This window comes from Chinchilla lanigera, unplaced genomic scaffold, assembly GCF_000276665.1.
Source record: "Chinchilla lanigera isolate Chin_1 unplaced genomic scaffold, ChiLan1.0 scaffold00006, whole genome shotgun sequence".
NCBI classification, from domain to species: Eukaryota; Metazoa; Chordata; class Mammalia; order Rodentia; family Chinchillidae; genus Chinchilla; species Chinchilla lanigera.
In genome coordinates this window covers 25532790-25554717 of record NW_004955407.1, presented here as the reverse complement: position 1 = coordinate 25554717, position 21928 = coordinate 25532790, and the positions used below count along the sequence as shown (strand labels likewise).

General features: G+C 40.9%; 1 protein-coding gene and 1 long non-coding RNA gene across 2 annotated transcripts in view; one reads left to right on the top strand and one right to left on the bottom strand.

Moving 5' to 3' along the window:
• The window catches only part of Jam2 (junctional adhesion molecule 2), a gene marked incomplete in the record, with an annotated part of 67661 nt that overhangs the window by 44834 nt on the left and 899 nt on the right, over positions 1–21928 (bottom strand).
• Positions 6120–18435, top strand: LOC106146559. Its single transcript, XR_001231050.1, has 4 exons — positions 6120–6627; positions 9693–9734; positions 11774–12038; positions 17086–18435. It is a non-coding gene; the product is annotated as an uncharacterized LOC106146559 (long non-coding RNA).

Below are 21928 nucleotides of genomic sequence, written 5' to 3'. Positions count from 1 at the left end.
AAAAAAAAAAAAAAAAAAAAAAAAAGAGGTATTGGAGAGGACAGATTTATTCAAGACCTTTTTATTTTTTTTAAACAGATGAGGAGGCTTTTCAGTTCCACTATTTTCTGTCTGACCTCTCCAGACTTTTAATTATTTGCTGCTCCACATCTAGAACCCTGTCATTTCTCCTACTCACAGTGTCGATTTCAAAGGCTCACATTTTCAGCTAAGAAAAGTTTAACTAACTTTGATGTATTTAACTGGGACAATTCTTTATTTGTCAAGAACAGTAAACCTAAGATTATTTAATTTCCCTCAAAGAATGGGACACATTTTTAAATGATCCTAAAGTTCCTTGATCCAAATTTTTAATCGAAGCCGCTGAATATGCAAACATCACGACCTGGGCGTCCAGCCATTCAAGATAGACATTACGTGATTAAACAGTAAGCGCGGGGCAGAGAGGACAAATAACCGTGCTCCCACGAGTGGACACTTGCACCGCATGGGGGCGGGGCAAGCGAAACCCAGCACTGTACTCCAGCAGCAATGGGGATAAAGTGAACAGGGACACCACTGGAAAGCGACCTCATTGGGAGGAGACCCACGTCTGCAAGAAGTCCTGTGCTGAGTTCTTCACAAGTCACATTAAAAAGCCACCTGTCCTCAGCATGAATGACAGTGAGGGTCCAGCGCCTGCAGGAGACCCCAGAGCTGTGCGCAGCCGACTTCCGCCAGTGCCAGCCCTGAGCACGGAGAACAGCGGCAGTTCACTGGGGGGACAACAAGGACAGCCAGACGCGCAGCTTGTCGCGTACTTCAAGGCAGAGACGCCTCTGCCACCCATCCCGCCTGAAGCTTTTACCCGAGGGAGAGCGACAATACTACTAATGTGCCCCTGCAGGAGCTCCTGCGCACCAAGGTGGCCCTGAACCATCGGAGTGCAGGTGCGTGCCTCTGCCCGGCACCAATAGCACCCCACGAGTCCTGGAGCATAGCCTGTGTGTGCAGCAGCAGCAGCTGCAGGTCCGGCTCATGGAGCAGATTCACATCCAGGTGAACAAGGGGGATGTCCACTCCCTCACTCAGGTGTGGTGGAGCCGACTCCCTGAAGACCTTAGGCAGCCACATGTTCCAGCAAGTCTCCATCACGGTGGCCTTGCTCAGCCAAAGATCTCTGGATGCCTTCAAACAAGCCAAGCTACCTCACGCCAACATCCCTTCCACCTTTGGCTCCCTGCTCTGAGTGCTGACAGCTTTGCCCTGAAGCCTGGAACTATGGTGCTCCAGAATGTCAAATCTGGCCTCCTGGGTGCTTTGCTATCTCAGCCCCGCTCTCTGTGGTCATCCAGAGTCCTTTCTTGTGGCGCTAGACTCATCCAAGAAAGAGAAAGAGAAATCACCCAAAATCTCCTCAGTGGATGTCAAACCCAAAGATGAAGCAATCCTCTACAAGGTCCCTGCAGAGCCACTGCCACTCCCATACTAGAGAAAGACCCTTCCTGTGTTGTCTGTGGTTATCACTTCACCACCAAGGGCTACCTAGGGGTGCACTTTCAGTCACCCCCAGGTGAACTCAAACTCCCAGGACGAATTCCAGGATGAAGCGGTAACTGGCAATAGTGTTCTCTGTGTATTTTGCCCTTGACCCCATTCACGAGCCAAGTCTCTTTTCAGATAGCAGGGGCCCTTGTAACAGGGACCCCTCCTACAGGGCCACCTCAAAATATCCCCTCAGGGGCTAACCGCAAGGACCTCATGAGTGGCCTACTGCCTGGCAACCTAGGGCCTGGGCTCCTGCAGAAAGTGAGAGTCGACCCACGCTACCCAGGTCAGGGCCAAACCATCATTGCCCAGTGGTTGGTGGCTTCTGGGGGAGTGGGACCCTGAGCCAAGATCAGAGACCCTAAAATTGCAGTGAGGAATTTGCAGCTTGTGGAAGACATCAACAAGACCACCACTGACCCCACTGAATGTATCATTTACCACTGAGTTTAAAGCCGCCGAACTCCCTCAACATGCATTACCATACCCACACCCGCAAGAGGCTGTTCCAGTGTAAGATCTCTGGCTGAGCCTTTTCCACAAAATGCAACTTGAAGACACAGCTTGGGGTTCACTGAACCAACAAGTTGGTGAAGACGCAGCATTTACAGCCAATCTGCCAGAAGTTCACCAATATCTGCAGCAACATATTCATATCCACATAGTGCTCAGATTCCTAATGTGCTCCTGCTGGAGAAGCCCTGTGATTTTACGGGTCCTGAGCCCACAATGGTGAGGGAGAACAGCAGTACAGGCGCCATCTGCCATGACAATATTGTCAAAAGCATTGGTATACATGAAATCAGCTCCCAAGAGCCCCACTGTAGCTCCTCAAAAGTATCTGCACTGCTTTCCAGCACCCATGTGGCACACACAGGCCATTCTGAGACTTGCCATGATGGCTGTCCCAAGATGCTCCAGGATAAGTGGGTCCCACCCTTTAGGGCCTGCAATAGCAGAGCAGCTGAAGAAAAGGCTCAGTAGAAGGTGACAGGCTGACCAACAACTCATCCTCACTTATAGGTGACAAGAGGTATGACAGCTGAAGCCCAGATACCATGGAAACTGTGTCCTTCTAGGGACTTTCCCCAGCCAATAGCCAAGCAGAATGCACCAAGTCAAGGTCCTCCACCCAATACTGGGATCAAAGGTGAGGGCTCCAAGGACAGCCACACGGAGATGGGAGATCAGGGTAGTGTCCCATCAATGTTTATCCAAGCACAGCCCACCTATGTCAAAGTTGAAGTTCTCAGCACATTTGTAGAACCCTCTACCAGGTCTGAAGGCATGACTCCTTTGTTAGTTGCCCAGCCACTCCGACAAGCCAAGCAACATCCCTGCACATGGTATGGGATGAACTTCTCTTCTGCCAGTGCTCTTCAGACTCACGGGCAGGTACAAACTGAAGAGAAACGTTTCATGTGTAACATATGCAGGTGAGTGTTACCACCAAAGGCAACCTGAAGGTCCACTACATAACACACAGGGCCAACAGTAATTCGGTTCACCACAGGAGGAAGCTGGCCATTGAGAACACAATGGCTTTGTTGGGTGCAGGTGGAAAGGGAGTCTCAGAAACGTTTCCCAAGGAAATCCTGTCCTCCTTGGTCAGCGTGGACTCAGTGGAATGGAACCCACACACCAACTCGCTCACTTGCAGCCTGGCCATGAAGACAAATAAATCTTATGTGGTTATACCTGCTAGTGCTGTCTGTTATAAAATAAAATTTGAGTGTCCCCTCCCCAAACTACCAGTCAGTGCCCAAATCCAAATTAGAAACCCTAGACTTACCATTTTAAAAGAGTCCCAGATATTTTCTGATTCAACCTAGTCCCATAGAAACTAAAGTCAGGAAGTAGTAAAAGACCAAAGAAATTACAAAATGGGAGGAAAAAATCACATGCCTGTGTTCTTCCATTGGCATACACCAATTGAAAAAATAATACATGCATAAATTTAAGAAAAGTTATGAATGGTACATAAAACTATCTATTTTTGCTTAAAGATATTAGTATTTTTCTATTAATATTAAGTTTTAGGAAATAGCCCAGAAGATAATGGGGACTTTGTCTATTTCCTTTTTAATCAATCTATGCTGTTAAGGTGACTAAATCAGATAATAAATCTCTCGCAATACAGGATATTCCTTCTACTTAATTAAGTAATAATTTCAGATCATGAAATATTCATTTGAGGTTTACGGCTTACACTTCAGGTTAGTATTGCTTTGCATTTGAATTGAGTTGTGAATGTGGAAAGCACTTACATACGGTAAGAGTCAGCCACAGTTTGAAAGTTCACAATATCAGCAAGTATTTTAATGACACAATAAGCTATGTAAACCAGTTACCACATTCTAAACAAGTATCCAAACTAATTTCTTTTCAATTATGACAGGATTTAGTCATCCTTACACTGTCCCTGCAGAGTCCTGTATACTGATTCTGAATTTGTACTTGAGATGGAGGCTTCTCCTCTCTCTCCTCATGCCTTTATACTGCTGGCGTGAACAGCAGAGACGCACACTTACCATCCCCTCCGAACTCCTCACACTCTTCAACATATCCATCATTTCCATATGGAAGAGAAAATGAGGCCGAGAGTCAGCAGCCCACGGTCACATTCAACTCCTGCTTCTGCACATCCCTATAAATAATCTAAGCCTCTAGGTTTCTGATTTGTGAAATGGATAAAAAATAATTCTATCTTCCTCTCAAGGATGTTACCATGAGGTTGAAGCAAGGTAATTCATGGGAAAATATTCTGTCAGTTGTAAAGCCTCACTCAAATACTCATTTGTTTTTTCTTTATTTTTTAGTCCCTTGGGTTACCCATGCTTCATTCACTCTGCTCTTTTCCCTTCACTCTTCCCAGCCTCCAGGTGAGAACTGACTTCCCAGAATTCCTCTCTGCTCCCATGACCCTGGTTCTGCGGGTTTTGTTTTCTCTTCAGGCACTTTTTGTTGTCTCCAATCTTTTATATTCTTTTACCAAGCACATCTCCAGAATTTGGTCTTTTGTCTGCTATCAATCTTCTTCACGTTTTCTTCCAGTGTCTCCATATTTCTGTTTTCATTTACCACTTAAACACAAAGGACAGGTATAGAGAATTTACATTTCTCCTCCTCTTCCCATGGTATATAGGGTCATTTGAGGTGTTTTCTTACTTGAAATATAAAAATAATCATTCTCTCCTGGGGCTGGGGATTTAGCTCAGTGGCAAAAGCGCTTGCCTGGCAAGCACAAGGTCATGAGTTCGGTTCCTGGTACCAGAGAAAAACCAAACCCCCCCCCCAAAAAATAATAATAATAATCATTCTCTTTTAATGAATTAAATACTATTATTTTTCTGGTTCTGCAAGTCCTCAAACTTTAGAATTCTTACTTTTATTTCTTTCATGTACCTCATATTTAATTAATCACTAAATCATCAATTGCTATTTTCAGTGTCTTTTGGATTTCACTTATCCTAAATAATTTTGATGGCTGCCACTCTAATCCTTGATCTGCTTACCTCAAGGCAATGCCTGAGTTCTGATTACCTTTCTCCTCTCAAGTCTATGTGTAAGGGTCAAAGTGATTGTTTACTCCAAACACCAGTTTTTGACATATTACTTCACCCTCTAAAACCTCCAATAACTTCTTATTGCTTAGTGTATCAAATAGAATCTTCATAGTATAATATACAATGAACTTTATGATACCAAGCTATTATTGAAGTCTCTTTTTTGCTTCCTCCCAAAATAGACTGTTCCAGCCAATAAAGACTCTGAAAGAGACAATTTTAGAATTAGAGTATGTTCAACTCTAACATACTCTAATGTGAAGTAATTTTATCATCACAAGCTAATTATGGTACATTTTTCCCATTTAAAACTACAAAATGTTAAATGATAAAAAACACTAATCATCATTAGATCAAACTTTTTTTAACATTATTTATTTTGGTGTGGCAGTTGGAATTGAACCCATTTCATTTTTTAAATAAGGAAAACAAGCCCTAAATATAGTAAAGTGGCTAATCTAATTCTTTGCAATGATAACTCCATATATATATAGTGTTTTGAGACAAAGTCTTGCTATGTAGTTCAGGTTGGCCTTGAACTCACCAGGCAGCATATGCTGGCATCGAACTCATAGTGGCCCTCCTGCCTTGGCCTGCCTGGCGCTGGGACTACAGGCATATACCACCACATTTGGCTTCATTTTATTCAGATACTTTTTGCTTATGAACAAATTTGACCACTACAGCTCAGGTATAAAAAGGACTTTTAACATCTACCAAAGCATTTCTCAAGGACATTTAACTTATGAACTTAATAAGGTATCACAGGCAAGTATATATTAGAAATATAATTATAAAAATATAATTTAAAAAGTAAAATTGATTCTGCTCACCACACCTGTCAATATGAACCCATCCCTGAGTTGTCACGTTACAAACAGTGACTAATATTGTTTCAGGTAAAATATGGGAGTCCACTGTCCTCTGAAAAGAAACTGATTCAACAGAAACATCAGTGACACAACTTTGCTCTACAAAGGAAGTGTTTTATAGCTCCCTTCCAAAATTGTTTGAACTTTTGTTTTCTAATAATAAGAAATAAGTGTCCTCAAACATCCTTGCCCACATGATAAAAAAGGTTAGTTTTGACTGCTTTGATAACTACTTAGAAGACTTTCTTATCTCATCACTAAAGTTAGAGTTGAGTGTAGAAGATGGCAGTAGCAAGAATAAAATAAATTAATGAGGACTCTAAATATATCTTCTATTAAAGGGCTGTGATTTGATCTTGTTTCTACTAACACTGAGAGATGTAATGGGGTAATTGGTAAGGGGGAACTTCTTCCCCTATTAACGTCTATCCTATATTCCCTGGCTCACACATCCCTAGTGTATTTGGGGAAGGTATCATCCAGCATGGAAATAGCTTCTGACACAAAAGACTAGATGACTCTGCATTCTGCTGCTGATGCGGCACTAGGTCGCTTCTGATTTAATGGGTAAATGCTTCTATTTCTTCTGTTCTTTCCCCACAGTGTTCTCTCTACAGCATTCTTGGAGATTGGGGGCGGTCCTCAAGGTTAAAGGAACTATGGTAAATTCAATCATAAAAGGACATGTATGGAACTTGACATTAAGTTATAATGACAAGAATTTGGATATTAAATGAATATTTTACAGAGTATGAGTAATTTGAAGCAGTGCCTGAGTTGACATGTCAAATGCTGGCTGAGCCCTGACTGTGGAAGATGGTGGGAAATACCTTTTACTGTTTGAAAGGCCAGAAGGTTGACCAAGGTCTTGCTCAAACTAGTATCCATTAAGCAAATGCAAAATGAAAGTTTTAATGTTTTAGAAATTTAATCAACTCATTTTTTTATATTCACCCTTTCTTGCTATCAGTCTATAAATATGACATGCACTATCTGAAGGGTATTTTTATATCCTAGAGGATAAAATATTAAAGTCCTTTTCCAAAGAAATGCACTGAGGGCTGGGGATATAGCTCAGTGGTACAAGCGCCTGCCTGGCAAGCACAAGGTCCTGAGTTCTATTCCTGGTGCAAACCCCCCCGCCAAAAAAAGTCCAAAGAAATGCACTGAAAGGTCAACACAACATCATGAAGTAAAAAAAGAAATATATCTATATATATCTATATATATATATATATGTAGCTGTTAACAGTGATTTGCTACACAACCCACGATACTGGAATTCTAATTGATGGTAAAGTTGGGTTTGTTTTTAAGAAGTTTTATTTTGCTATCTGTCAGTGTGAAGTGGACTACAGAGATCTACCTTTCTGACATAGGCTACCACCCTTAAGATGTAGAGTGTAAAAGAACAGATGTCTCAAGTAGAATTGCTATTTCAGTGTATTCCTGTTGCTATTACAAATATCCTTAGATGAACAATTTATAAGCAAGGTAAATCTGTTGCTCACATTCTGGAAACTGGGAAACCAAGACAGAGGGTCTGGCAGATTTCACGTCTGCTATGGGTTCGCTCCTCATGGGTGATGGCACTTTTCATGTCCCGATATGGAAAGGGTGAACAAGCTCCCTCAGGCCTCTTTCATAGGGCGCTAACCTTGTTCTTGAGGGCTCAGTCCTCATGACTGAATCATCTCCCAAAGGCCCACCCCAATACTGCTGCACTAGCATAGGTATCAACATGTGAATTTTGGGGAGACACAAGTATTCAGACTGCAGCACTCACTTTGGTTTATTTATTTTCCCTTTAAGCCAGTAGACCTTAAGGTGCAGTATACTAGAAAACTCAGGGCTGCAGAAAATACTCAAATTCCTGTATATTAATCTATACACTTTCTGTTTGTTGTTCTGCAGTACTGGGTATCAGACTCAGGAACCTCTGTATGCCGGTGAAATGATGCTATCATTGTGATGGTTTCATTTGCATTTTAAGTTATAGTCAGCAGAACTCCATCTTTGAAGGACCATTTAAGATTTTTCTTCCGAAAAACTCTCTAGGACATTTAAATGCCATTTAAAAATGTTTATGTTTTATTTTCCTTTTAACTTTTATTAAACTCTTTTATTATACTTTATTAACTCTTATTATCAGCAATAATAAATCTTTGAGACTTAAATTACAAGTATCTTTTCCCTAGTCATCATTTCTCTTGATTAGTTTGTGGTGCTTTATTTTTCCCATGCAAATGCTCTTGTGATATATATGTAAAACACAAGAATACATTCCTACTTTATTGGGAGAGGTGATTTTATTTATGTATTTATTTATTTATTTACATTTAGAGCTCTAATAAATTTGGAATTTATCTTATGTACACTGTCAGGTTCAGATCTATTTTCTCCTCAACTGTCAACCCTGTTATTGTAACAATATTTATTAAGTATTTTCCCTGGTTTCAGATGCCATCATATACCTCTTCATATACTTTTCACAAGAGGTTGGGTTAGTGTCAGGACTCCATATTCTGTTCATGTACCAATCTCACAGTGTTTTAATTCTAGAAATTTAAAAAGTGCTGGAATATGGGGTTGCTGTCACCTAATTTATACCCCAAAAAAGGTATTTGTTTCTACTAATTCATTATCTCATTCATTTGGTGTTTATGCTGTGTGTTTTAATCATTAATATATTTATACAGAACTATATAATTTATAACCAAAAGTCTATGCCCCTTTTAAAAGAAATAGGAAATGCAATAAAAATGTTTGAAGACCACTGCCCCAGTGAGTGTTCTTTGAACAATCCAACACCTTCAGATTTCTTTTTTGGGGGGAACAGTGCAACAGCTGAAATTCTCAGGATATAGCTAATCTTGGCACCAACATACTGCTGAACTGGGAGATGATACCTTTGGACTGAGATGAGTCACCTGGATCAAGAGGAAGATTTTTGTGCTAATGAGCAGGTGTCAAGATCCCTCAAGAAGATGTTATAAATACCAGACAAGAATACCCAAGAAAATAACCTTTGATTTGGAAATAAAGAGAACTTTTTCAGGCTCTATCTTCTAATTTATCTTAATACACCTTTGCCCATGATGTGACATGGATTGTTGTCATCTCAACTGAGTGGAAAAGAGATTTAATCATGAGAGGAGAATTTGGAAGTTTTTACAACTTTCTAACATATTCTGTTCTGTTTTATTTCAGGCAATTTTTGAGGGTTGTGTTGTTTGTAATGGTGATAAGGGAGTCTCTGTTGATTGTGTTGTTTGATTCATTTTTGAGTTTTTAATCAAGGAAGCATTAGGCAATCAGCCAAATATCTTAAACTTTTTAAGGTAAACCAGTCGATATATTTCCTTGTAACTCTAGGAAGGCCATAGTTAATAAGGGGAGGCAAGAGTTCTAGAAATAGTAAAACTATTCATTTATTATGGTTATTAATTTTATATGTGTTCTGGGACTTTTATTATTAAAAGTTAATGCAATTTTATAAAGCACAGAAGCAAGCAAACTCCAGGTTACGTACTATTTAATTATTAAAGACCACCATGGGCCAGGCACTATTCTAGGTGCAAGGAGACAAAGATATGCTGTCTTCTGTCTCATCAACCTGACACCCAGAGAGATGCATATGTAAAAATTATAACAGTACAGTCCACTAAGTTCCCTAAGAGCTGAAGTATAATGTGGTAGATTTTAGCTTTTTTTTTTTTTTTTATAGATTTCAGCTTTGAGGAATGGACAGTTTGTAAAATCTTAAGAGGTAAGGAAATCTGGAGTCAGCCCTCAAGGGGAGAAACTGCATTTGGCCACACAGAGACTATTACATAATGACAACAATAAGCAGAGAATAATAGAGGTTGTAAAGAAACATTGTACCTACTTCAATGGCATAGATGGTCACACACACATACAGCACAAAAGAATCTGATTTGTTCTGGAACCAAAAGCAGTACATGGGCCAAACTACAATGATCCAACAACTCTAATACATTTATATAAAATTTTAATGGCATAACTGGCTATGTGTTTCGACTACTGGACAAATAGGCACTGGGGCCATAGTTTGTCCCAATATGCCATTTCTGCTACTGTTCAGAATCCATGCCTATTTAAAGTGCCTCCAGAGCATTTTTAAAAAACATTCTCCTTTTTCAAAATTAGCACTTTCCCAGTAGTTCAATAGGTTCCCTTTTTATTTATGGTCATTACTTCTTCTTTGGTCTCCTTCAAAAATAGCATCTGTCTGCACTTGTCTATATATCTGAGTTGGTGCTAATATCTCTGTCCTTTCTTGATTTGGCCCATATATTCTTCTCCTTTGCATATTCTAACTGGACGTGGGTTGGCATTGTTCCCCCCTTAGATTTGATTGCTGGTTTGGAAGTTTATTTCCCTCTGTTTTTGTTAATCGCTTTGTTCCACTATTTATTTTGGGGAGTTTCTGCTGGAAAGTAGCTTCTGCTGAATTTTGTCACAATAATTCTAGAGGCTTCCATAAAATGTTATCACGAGTCCTGTTTGTAATAACTAGCTTTGGGTTATGGCATAATCACTAACAAAAATAATTTTTGGTAAGGAAGGTGGAGACCTTTAGTATATATAACATGATTTGATTTGCTAGAAGATGTAAAACAGTAAGTATAGTGGATTTTGGTTCTTACTTTTAAAGAAACTATGTAGTTGTACTCATATATAATAGAACTGTCCCCATTCAATTTCCTGTACTTTAAGAGTGGGTTATTTGTGAGATACACAATAGGAATCATAAGGGCTGCAAAGATGATCTTTTTTTATATTATAACCTTCTGCACTGTTTGAATTTACTGAACGCATGTATTATTTTTAGTTAAACATCTAAGTGGATGCATTTAACAATTATTTATTTATATCTTTGTTTTTATCCATAGTAAAGTGTTTAGCAAATGCTTACCATGTGAAGAAAGCTAATAATAAAAACAGCAGGTGACTGCTTTGATAAAATGAGAGCAAGCAAACTGTACAAGCCTAGCGGGAAAGAGACAAGGGACAGGGCAGTTGATTTCTTTAAACCCCCATATAGGTTGAATGTCCTTTATCCAAAATGCTTGGGACCAAATGTGTCTCCGATTTCAGACACTGGAATATTTCCATAGATATATTAAAGTATCTTAGATGTAGGACCTAAGTCAAACATGAAATTTATGTTTCATGTGCACTTTAGCCTGAAAGTAATTTTATGCAAACTTCTTAGTGCACCTGTGTTTTGACTGTGACCTGTCATACGAGGTGTAAAGCATATGATTTGCCACTTGGGGCATAATGTTGGTACTCAAATTTTGGATTTTCAGATGAGGGATGCTCAACTTAATTTTGGGGTCCCAAATTATCACTTCAGGAAATTCTGAAAGCTAAATCAAAATAGAATAAAACAAATAAAAACTAGATGCTAATGAAGAGGTGGGGAAAAAGGCAGGATGGAGGGAGAGAAAGATGGTGAGGGGGAGGAGGGAGGGGACGGGAGGAGAGGGAGACACATGACACAGAGAATAATATGAGGATCAGAGAAGCAGGACTCTGAAGGAATTACTGTCTTGTTGGGTTCACAAGAACTCTTGCTTAGGATTTTTTAAGCCAGACAATGGACAACAAAAAGTATAGCTCTTGAAATACTTGCACAGGATTAGGTCCAGTACAGTCCTTTGCTTCTCTGCCTATTGGCCTAAAGATCCAGAGTAGGGTTTTGTGTTACTGCCAGCAGACACTCATTTAAAAACACACATTCACTCTGTCCTTCCTCTCCCCGCCCCACCACGTCCTCAGGAATACAGAATGCCATTCTTCAACCCATCAAATCAAATCCAACAACCCTCCTCACTGTTAAATCAGGGAAATCCTGCAACACTTAATCCTCAAGGAAGATAAACCCAGGAGTGGAAAAGAGATGACGCTGAAAGAAGATGAATATGAGCAAAAGAACCAATGTTTCATGTTTCATGTTGGGAGCTGAACAGAAAGATGGGAATGCGTGTAGTATATATAATTTTCAAACATTCCTTAGGGACGTCAGGGAGCAGCTCAGCAGTAGGTGAGTACTTAGCAGGCTTGATGCCCTGGGTTTAATACCGGGAGGAGAAGGAGGGAGAGACGAGGTGGGGCCGGGGGGTGTGGAGGGGAGTCCTTAAAAATCCAAGGAGGATTTTTCTCCAGCTTCTGCTTAGATTTAGCCACATTTCAAATATAAGACAAGAAAAAAAAAAACAAATATAAGACATGGTTCTGTGGATTTATTAATATGTGTAATTACATGTCTGTATTTCAATAGCATATATAAGAGAAATATCTGTATAAGCAATTGCCAACTCTCCAGTCACTCCAACTGTCCACTTTCCATACTCCACCCAATATGTTCTCTTTGAAATGCAAATCTGACCGATATTCTGTGTTGGAAAGTGTTCACTCCATCTCCAGCTTTCTAAGTGTGCTACATATGTCAACATACTTAATTCTCCCTAAACCGCGATGAGGTCAGCATCATTATTGGTATTATCACCATTACAGATGAGTCAGCTGTCACACACAAAAAAGTTAAACAACCGGTAGATCACACAGCTAGCGAGTGAGCACAGAGCTCAGCATTGGAGAGCAAGTTCTTTACCACTGCATTGTAAAGTATGAAATATACTGAAAAAGACAGCTTTATATTACTGCGAATTATGCTCTAAAGATAAAGCTATGGTTGCTTTACAGGATCTAGAATATTCTTGACCACAATACTATTCACACTGCTGCTTTGCCCATCTTCTTTTTGGTTAATGTGGTACCTAGAATAATGTCTCCTTCAAAGATGTCTACAGCCTATTACTTAGCACCTATCAATATATTTGCACGGTAAATAGTAATTAAGGGGCTGGGGTGTAGCACAGTGGGAGAGCACATCCCCAGCATTCATTTAAAAACACACATTATTATTAAATAAATAGTGTTATGGTTTATATCCAGATATCCCCCAGAGCCTCATGTGGTCATAGGTAGAGCTTTTAGAAGAATGGATTACGGGGACTTCTAGCTGATTTATTAAGAGATAGGGTCTGGCAGAAGGGGCAAGTCACTGGGATATGGTCTGGAAAAGATTTTTTTTTTATCTGCTTCCCCAACCCCTGCCTTCTCAATCTCTGCTTCCTGTCTGCCCTGAGGTGAGCAGTTCTTCCTCTGCCATGTTCCTGTGCCATGCCAGCCAGCTTGGAGGCAGCCAACTATGGACTGACACATGAGCCAAAATACACTTCTCCTTTAATTTGTAGGTGTCTAGTATTTTGTCTCAGCAATGTACAAAGTAGTAAGACAGAATTTGGTACCAGGATTTTGGATCATTGCTGTGATACTACCTGATGATATGGTTCAGAAGCCTTTGGAAGTGGTTCACCAGAGGAGTTTAGAAAGCTTTAGAGACGGCAACTGGAAAAGAAGCCCTAGAATGTTTCAAAGTATTTATTTCTGAAATTTTTAAAGTAGTTCTCTCTTTTTTTTTTTTTTTGGTTTTTCTCCGGTACCGGGAACCGAACTCACGACCTTGCGCTTGCCAGCCCTAGAATGTTATAAGCTAAGCTTGACAAGGATTTTTGATCTGAGCTCAGAAGACCAGAATGTCAGTAGAAATGGAGATAGATAGTAAAGGCCATACTCAGAAGACTTCAGTTGGGAAGAAGGACTCCACTGGCAGTTGGACTCTAGGCCATGTGTGCTATACTCTGACAAATATTTTGCTTACATTTTTCTCTTGTCCAGAGACTTTGTGCAATACTGAAATTAAGGGCAGTAGGCAAATTAATCTGGTGGAGGAAATTTCAAGGCAGCCTAATGTTAAGGTGACGGCATATGTACGTTTGGTGCTTTTAGTGAGCTATGCATTGAAAATAAAGAGCAAACGGCAAAAGTGAATGACTGAAAAAGTTTTGAGATTGGTCAAAAAGGAAACTCCAGTGCAGTTGGGGCCTCCAAAGTTGGAAAAGAAAAGGGTTTGGGTGCTGGAAAGATTAGCATTAAAAAGAAGCCAAGTACTTTACAACAGGACAACCGAAAAATGGCTTGAGGACAACAAAGGAGCCAGCAATACCCAACCCTTCACAGACTCAAAGTGGCCGAAGTGAACACTTTGCTTTCAGAAGAAAGCTCCAGGGCCCCCTGCTCTGTAACATTTACGCACCCCATCTAGTGCATTTATTCCTGTAGGTTCAGTGCTCATCAGGCTCATTAGTGCTTGCAGGCTCACGAGGCACTCAGAGGCCCCTGCAGTCATGATTCAAAGGGGCCTGGCTACTGCTCCAGCTGCTGGCAGATTGTGGTGCCCATATGGTGCTGGGTTTACAGGCATACAGAATGCAAGAGTTAAGGGGTCATATAGGCTTCTATGTAGATTTCAAAAGAAGGCCTGGGAGGCCAGGTAGTGTACTCTGAAAGGGAAGTTCATGAAGCTGTGAAGATGAAACCAGAATTTCAGTAGAGTGCTCAGGAAGTTGGAGAAGTCAGGAATGTGGAACATCTGAGGAAAGCCACAAGCAGTGAACAAAGCCAGCCCAAGGGAGAAGCCACGAGGGCTGTAACCACGAGGAATGCTGTAGGAAGACAGCAACTCAAGCTGTTTGCAGTTCACATCTTGCCACAGCTTGCCCTGGGTGCTAGATATGAGACTATAGGATTTAATGTTTGCCCTGGTCAGTTTTGGTCTTACTTGAGTCCCATTGGTTTCTACCCCACCTATTTCTCCCTTTAGGAATGAGAATGTTTATCCTGCACTGTTATATGTAGGGCATGGCATAACTTCTTTTTGATAGTTCTAAGGTCTCATGTCTAAGAGTTTGCCTTATGTCTCAAAGTACTGGATTTTGACTTTTCAGCAATTCTGGAACTTTGGGTTTGGACTTTTTGGCAAATTTGGAGTTTTTCAGATTTTGTCAAAGCTTTGAGATAAGCTAAATGGAATTTGCATTAAGAGATGTGTATGAGTCTTTGAGGTCCAGGGGAAGAATATTAGGATTTATATCTAGATGTCCACCAGGGATAGAATGTCATGAAGGCATAGGTGGAACTTTTGGAAGGTGATCAAATTATGGGAATTTATAGCTGAATTGCTGCTAGGAAGCAGGGTCTGCTCAGAAGCGGAAGGTCATCAGCACCAGCACCTTCTCTTCTGGCTGCCATCTCTCACTCCACCCCTGGCTGAGGAGGTGATATCACAAGTCCCATGTGAACAGATTATAACACATGCAGCTTCCAGGAGAAATGGAGCTGGTGTCCTATGTCCAGGCCTCCACTCAGGACTGGTCCTTTGGAGTGAGGGTGAGAAGATGATGGACAACCCCAGTGCTACTGACAGGAATGTAGACATCTGGAAACCCATCACATCTGTACAATCGAGGCTCAAACCTTATCCAAATATTCTGGTTGTTTACTGTGGAACAAGTGTAACAGAAGAAGGAAAGGAAAAAGTCGACATTGCCTTTGAACCCCACAAACCAATGAATACATTATTATACTTGTGCGACAACAAATTCCATACAGAAGCTCTTGCAGCACTACTTTTAGATGACAGCAAGTTTGGCTTCATTGTCATAGGTGACAGTGGTGCACTTTTTGGCACACTGGAAGGAAATACAAGAGAAGTCCTGCATAAATTCACTGTGGATCTCTCAAAGAAACCTGGTAGAAGAGGTCAGTAAGCCTTGCATTTTGCCTATTTAAGAAGGAAAAAGTGACATAACTATGTTCATAAAGTAGCAGAGACTATTGTACAGCTGTCTATTTCTGGGGAAAAAGTGAATGTGGCTGGTCTTGTTTTAGTTAGGTCAACAGACTTTAAAACTGAACTAAGCCAATCTGATATTTTATTTTATTTTATTTTATTTTATTTTATTGGTACTTGGAATTGAACTCAGGAGCTCACACTTACCAGGCAAGTGCTGTGCCACTGAGCTAAATCCCCAGCCCAGAATCTGCTATGTTCTATCAGAGGTTGCAACTGATAGTTTTAAAGTTCGTTGCTAAATCCCATGGTTGTGAAAATGGATCCAAGCAAGCTAGTGAGTTATTTCCTGAGTGAAATAACTCAGGAAACTCACTCAAGAGAAGAAATCAATCAGACAATATTTTGATGAAATTTTCCAGGACATAGGCAAGTACTGTTTCAGAGTAAAAGATACACTAAAGGCTTTGGAAATGGCAAGTGTAGCAATTCTAATAGTCTACAAAAATGTGGATATAATGAAATATGCTCTTCATTGCCAAGGAATAGAAAAGGAGAAAATGGTCTACTGAACTCCAGAACAAGGAAAAGGATAAATCTCATTTCAGACACAGAGGTATCTTGCGATATCATATAGATGTCCAGGAAAGGGAGCACTAAGGAGATGATACATTTTTTTGCCCTTGATAACAAGAATTTAGTCAACACGGTTCCAGCAAAACGTGCCTCACCCTCCAACATCCAACCCAAGAGCATGCCCCTGTCTTACAACTGGAACATTTCCAGAACTTAATCCATGAGCATTGGATACTGAAAAGAGAACCAAAACAAAACCAGACCCAGCCCTACACTAGTTTGTTATGATGTCAGCACAGCACCCTACAGCCAAGTTCCTCAATGCCACTTTCAACTAATTTGAAAAAGAACTCCAGCTTTTACTTTTACTTGATGTTGAAATTGCTCATTCTTACATTTTATGAAAAAAAAAAGTTTTAAAACCTTCACACATAGAAGCAAAAATACTTGAACTGTTGTAAACCTTCAAAAGTAATAGAAGTGCCAGGCATAGTGGTGCACGCCTATAAACCCAGCACTTGGAAGGCTGAGGCAGGAGGATCACACAAGTTCAAAGCCAGCCTGGGCTACATAGTGAGTTCAAGGTCAGCCTGGACTACATAGTGTGACCCTGTCTCAGAAAAAATCAATAAAAGTGAAGTCATTAAAAAGAATGTGGCAGATCACTGCAGGTGTGGCCTAGAAAGGTTTCTCTCCCTCCCCAGCCCCATTCTCAATTTCTGCTTTCTGTCTGCCATAAGGTGAGCACTTATTACCATCCTGCCTGGGAGCCACTAAAACAAAAGCCAAAATAAAATTTTCCTCTTTTAATTTGCAGGTGTCCCATACTGTGTCTCGGCAGCAAAGAAAGTAACTAAGACAAAAGGAATTAAGGTTGCTGATGGAACTAAAGTTGCTGCTGAGCTGATCTTGACATGGGTAGAGTATTCTGGATTACCCAGATGGGTAATTACATGAGTCCTCATCCATGCAATGGGAGGAGGCAGAGGAGTGTCAATCAGAGATGGCAGAATGGTTTGGAGCTACAGGAAGAGGCCATGGTAGATGTACCTAAAAATTGGACAAGGCCTGGAAACAGATTCTTCCCTAGCACCCTCCAGAAGGAATGCTGCCTGCCAATACCTTGAATTTAGCCCAGCAAGGCCTGTTTCAGATGTCTGACCTCAACAGCTTTAAGATAATAAATCTGGATTGTGTAGTGTGTGGTCATTTGTTTCCATAGTAGCAGAACATTAATCCTGTTGCGTGTTTTTCTGCCTTCTAGCCTTGTTAACAATAACACCTTCTAAGAAACCAATGCCGAGTTTTAAGTTTTCTTTTTCTGTGCTTGCCAAAATAAGCTGTACTGGATCCAGGTTTTCATTTCCCTTTTCCATCCTCATCTTCATCTTCCTCTAAACCAAAGTATGGCAAGAGGGGTATCCTGAAGTACGGATTCAGCAGTGCTGTGACCATGTCACTATGGGATGAAAAAGATGTTACTTTAGACAATGAAGGACTTGCAGAGATTTCCAGTCCTTGACTTCCGCAGACAGCAGCTCTTTCCAGCACACTTTCTCCAGCACAAAGGGTCACAGCTGGAAACCAGTGCAATGGAAAGCATGGGTAACGAGCATCTCTCAGCTCTGTTGGGCTCGAGTTGGAGAATAAAGGAGAGTTCTCAGCCAAAAGAACTCACTGTTCTCTTAGGCTGAAGGTTTTATGTTTTTCCTTCTTTTTTTTTAAACATTATTTCTGTCATAGACTTGAAATGATTATCAGGTCCATCAAGAAGACCTTTTGGCCTTTTGTTCATTGGATAACTGGGACTAACTTGATTATTATCCTTTGTTCTTAACAATGTGTGCATAGGCAGAACTCTCTTGGGATTGGGCCCCTGGATGCTGTTTTGGATCAGCTCTGCACTGGAAGCAAAATGTTGTGATTTTACAAATGATCCAGATGTTTCTCTCCTACCAAAGTCTTTATCTGTTCATGGGAGATTATAGCCTCATGTCAAGTGACTTATGTTCCAGTTCAGATCTGAGGACCAGTTGCTGCTACCAGCCAGGTAGCAGTAGGAAGTGCTCTCACTCATACTAAACTGCTTGGCTCTGAAAGTTCTTCAAAAGCAAGAAGGCCCCACGAACCAACAGTGAACACTCATTTCTACTGTTTTGTGAAAATATCAGCTTAAATGCTGACTCTGAAAATCTGACACTTAACCTACTGAACATGCAGTTGGTGCTTCATAATTTATATTGTAGCTGTTAACTCCATTTGTACACTTTGCTTACTGACTTTTCCCTATCTCCAGATCATTTGCTATGGTCCAAAAACAGAGAGGTGATTTCATCATGAGAGGGCTGTTAAAAGGTATTCAGATCATGAGAGGAAACCTTTACAAATAGGTTAGTGCCCTTACAGGAGAGGCCCCCTAGAACTGTTCTGCTCCTCCCACCACATGAGGATGTTGTGAGAAGAAGGCATTTATAAACTAAAAAGTTGGCCATCACTAGACACTTACACTGGCCATGCCTTGACTCTGTACTTCTCAGCCTCCAGAACTATGCGAGATACATTTCTGTCATTTATAACCTGCCCTGTTTACATTTTTTATAGCAGCCTGAAGGAACACACATTATCTAATCATCAGGTATATGTTCCCATCTACTGTTAACCAGATACTTTGGCCAGCACGGGACATACACTGGTGAGAAAACATTGAGAAATTCCTTCTGGCCTGAGATAGAGTTGGGTGATGAGCTGTTGGGTGCAGCTGGAGCTCGAAATTGGTTATATGTACGGAGGCAAGACAAGGCCACAGTGCCTAAAGCAGTCAAGCTACCTCAGTCATGAGAAAAGCATCCTGTCTGGACAATTCAGTCATTAGTCACTACGCAACCTTGTGTCTCATGGTATGAACTTTGCAAAGGTACAAATAAATGCCCCTACTGTTGTTCAGGTCCTCTTATCCATCCAGCCAAGAGCCCTCCACCTGACCCAGCTCTTGTCCCTTGTTTATCTTTTCATTGTTCCTGCCTCCGTTCCTCCCCCGGGTGCACCAAGAAACCAGTGAGTGTACACAACCAGCCATATTGATAAGAATTAAAATAAGAAGAAACAGTGAACTAGGAAACCTTGGACCAAGAATAAACTTACTCAGGCAGTACACACACACACACACACACACACACACACACACAAACACGCATGCACACGCACATGCATTCTATAATGAAGTGTGAAAAATATGCAGTAATTCAACTGGTGTGGTTTGGATAAAGGCACATGTGTTACAGATTTAGTCCTTAGCCTATGGCATTACTGGCAGTAATGGAACCTGTAAGAAGTGGGAAGTGTTTTGGTCACTGGGAGAGTGCTCTAAGAGGTGATAGTGGAACCCAGCCCCTCCTCTCTCTGTTTTGTATCCTAGCCATAAAGTGAGGACCTTTGCTCTACCATGTGCTTCCCACTATTATGTGCTGCATTCCCATAGTCCCACAAGCAAACAGGCCAACTAACCATGGACTAAACCCTCTGAAATCATGAGCCTCTAAATTTTTCCTCTTTTGAGTTATCTCAGGTATTTTGTTACAATAAACGAAAACTGACCAATACATCAACTAAACACAAAAGTAAATATCCATATATCTATAGAGACATTTAACTTCTACTTTAACAGAAAAAGAACACCACCACTCTACTAAGAAAGATATTAAAAAAATTGACAAATATGAGAAAGAATGGAATAAGCATGTAATTATAATACATGACAAGACTGGGGAAAAGAAGCAGTAATGTCTAGTAGGAATATGAAGAAAATGAATATGTAATTACAGAAAAAAATTGTCTTTAATAAATAAAATACTATTAGATTATCAACCAAAATGTAAAATAAATATTTATGAGCCTGTGCTGATATAAAAATAAGCAGCTAAATAACCTGGTAAATAAGTGGCAGATACATCTTCCATGCATAATAATTCTGAGTAATTTGTGAAGCTATTCCACCCCAAAGAAGTGCAGCATAATTCTCTTCCCTTAAGTGTGGATTGCACAGAGTGACTTCTTTGTAAAGGACAGTTTGGAGATGGGCGGGGGTAAGTAATCTATGGAGAAAATGGGCGTGCACTACCTCACCCAGGTGAGCAAGATTAACATAAACAGTGATGTCATATTCATAGTATATTCTCAGATATGACAGGCTGAAAATGTCACTTTGTCTCTGTGATCTTCCTCCAAAAGATCCTTAGCTACAGACTAGACACGAGGAAAACATCAGAGAAATACCATTTGAGGAATAATCTACAAAATACTTCACCATTACCCCTCAAACCTGTCCAGGCAACAGACAACAAGGGAAGTCTGACAAAATGCCACAGATGAGAGGTACCACAAGGAGACATGACCACTAAATGCAGTGGGATTCTGGAACAGAAAAGGATATTAAGAATGAGGAAAACGTGAACAAAGTGCACCATACTAACTTAAGATATTAATAACAGGGGAAACTGCATGTGGGGGTATATGGGAACTCTATACTAGCACTGAGTTTTCTTTAGACTGTTCTCAAATTTTAAAAAGTTCATTGAAAACATTCTTGCAATGGCAGACCTTTTGGTATCCCAGGAACAATGCAGAAAAGGTCCCCACCATCCTCCCAAATTAATCCCCTACAGGAATTAGGAATAGCAGAGGCCATACATTACATTTACCCAAAACTTGAAGAAGAGATCATCCTGCCCATTTGACTAAGCAGTTGTTGCCTGTTGGTTGTTTCTTTCTACAGTTTCAGACTTAGGGTGTATTGCTTCTATTTTGATGACTGAACAAGATTAACAGCAAAACAACTTTCTCTGCTTTTGGTGACAATTCTACACTAAAGTCAGAATCTCTTAAAATTTAAGACTTCAGAGAATCCGTAACTTTCCCCATAGTCTGTCACAATTCCTGCCGCGTGTCTTTGTTGCCTTTCAGCACACGCGCGTATCTTTCTGTGTGTTCAGTATGTTGCCAATGGACATTTCAACAGCGCATAAGGTTTTTATCGTGAAACGCTGCCCGCTTAGATTGACACGTTCCTTCTCTGAGACAGTTCGCACCTTCCGCCCTCTCTAGGGGACTCTGTCCATCGCCTTGGCCGGAACAGAAGAGTCAGCGCTTCTTAGTGTGCGACACTACTTCGACAGGTAATTCTAAGTATTACATTACCAGAACTTGAGAAGCAGTAAAAACTCACTTTACTACAAAAAAGAAAGAAAGAAAAGAAAAAGAGAAGAAACGAGAAACGAGAAAAGGGGGAAAACCGAAAGAAAAAGCAAGATCACGATGCTTAACGATCTATTGTAACTTGTTCCATTTCCCTCAAAGGTTAATGCGAAGAAAACAAAACAAAAGGAATCATCCCTAGGCTTTTAAACTCCTAAGTCCAAAATCCGAGGAAAATCCTGCTTAAAACCACCCCGGGAAAAATGGCTTTGGGTCCTCGGGCTGTGCGACTCCCTCCTCCGGCGTCCGCACCTCTGATCCCACCGCACCCCCGGGGCGTCCCAGGACTCAGCCTCGGCGCCCCGGCTCCCCGCTGAGCGCCGACGCCGACCGGGAGCGGGAGAGTTAGCCCGAGTCCCGGCCCGCAGCCGCGAACTCCCCGCGCCCGGCGCACGGCTGCGGCTCCGGGA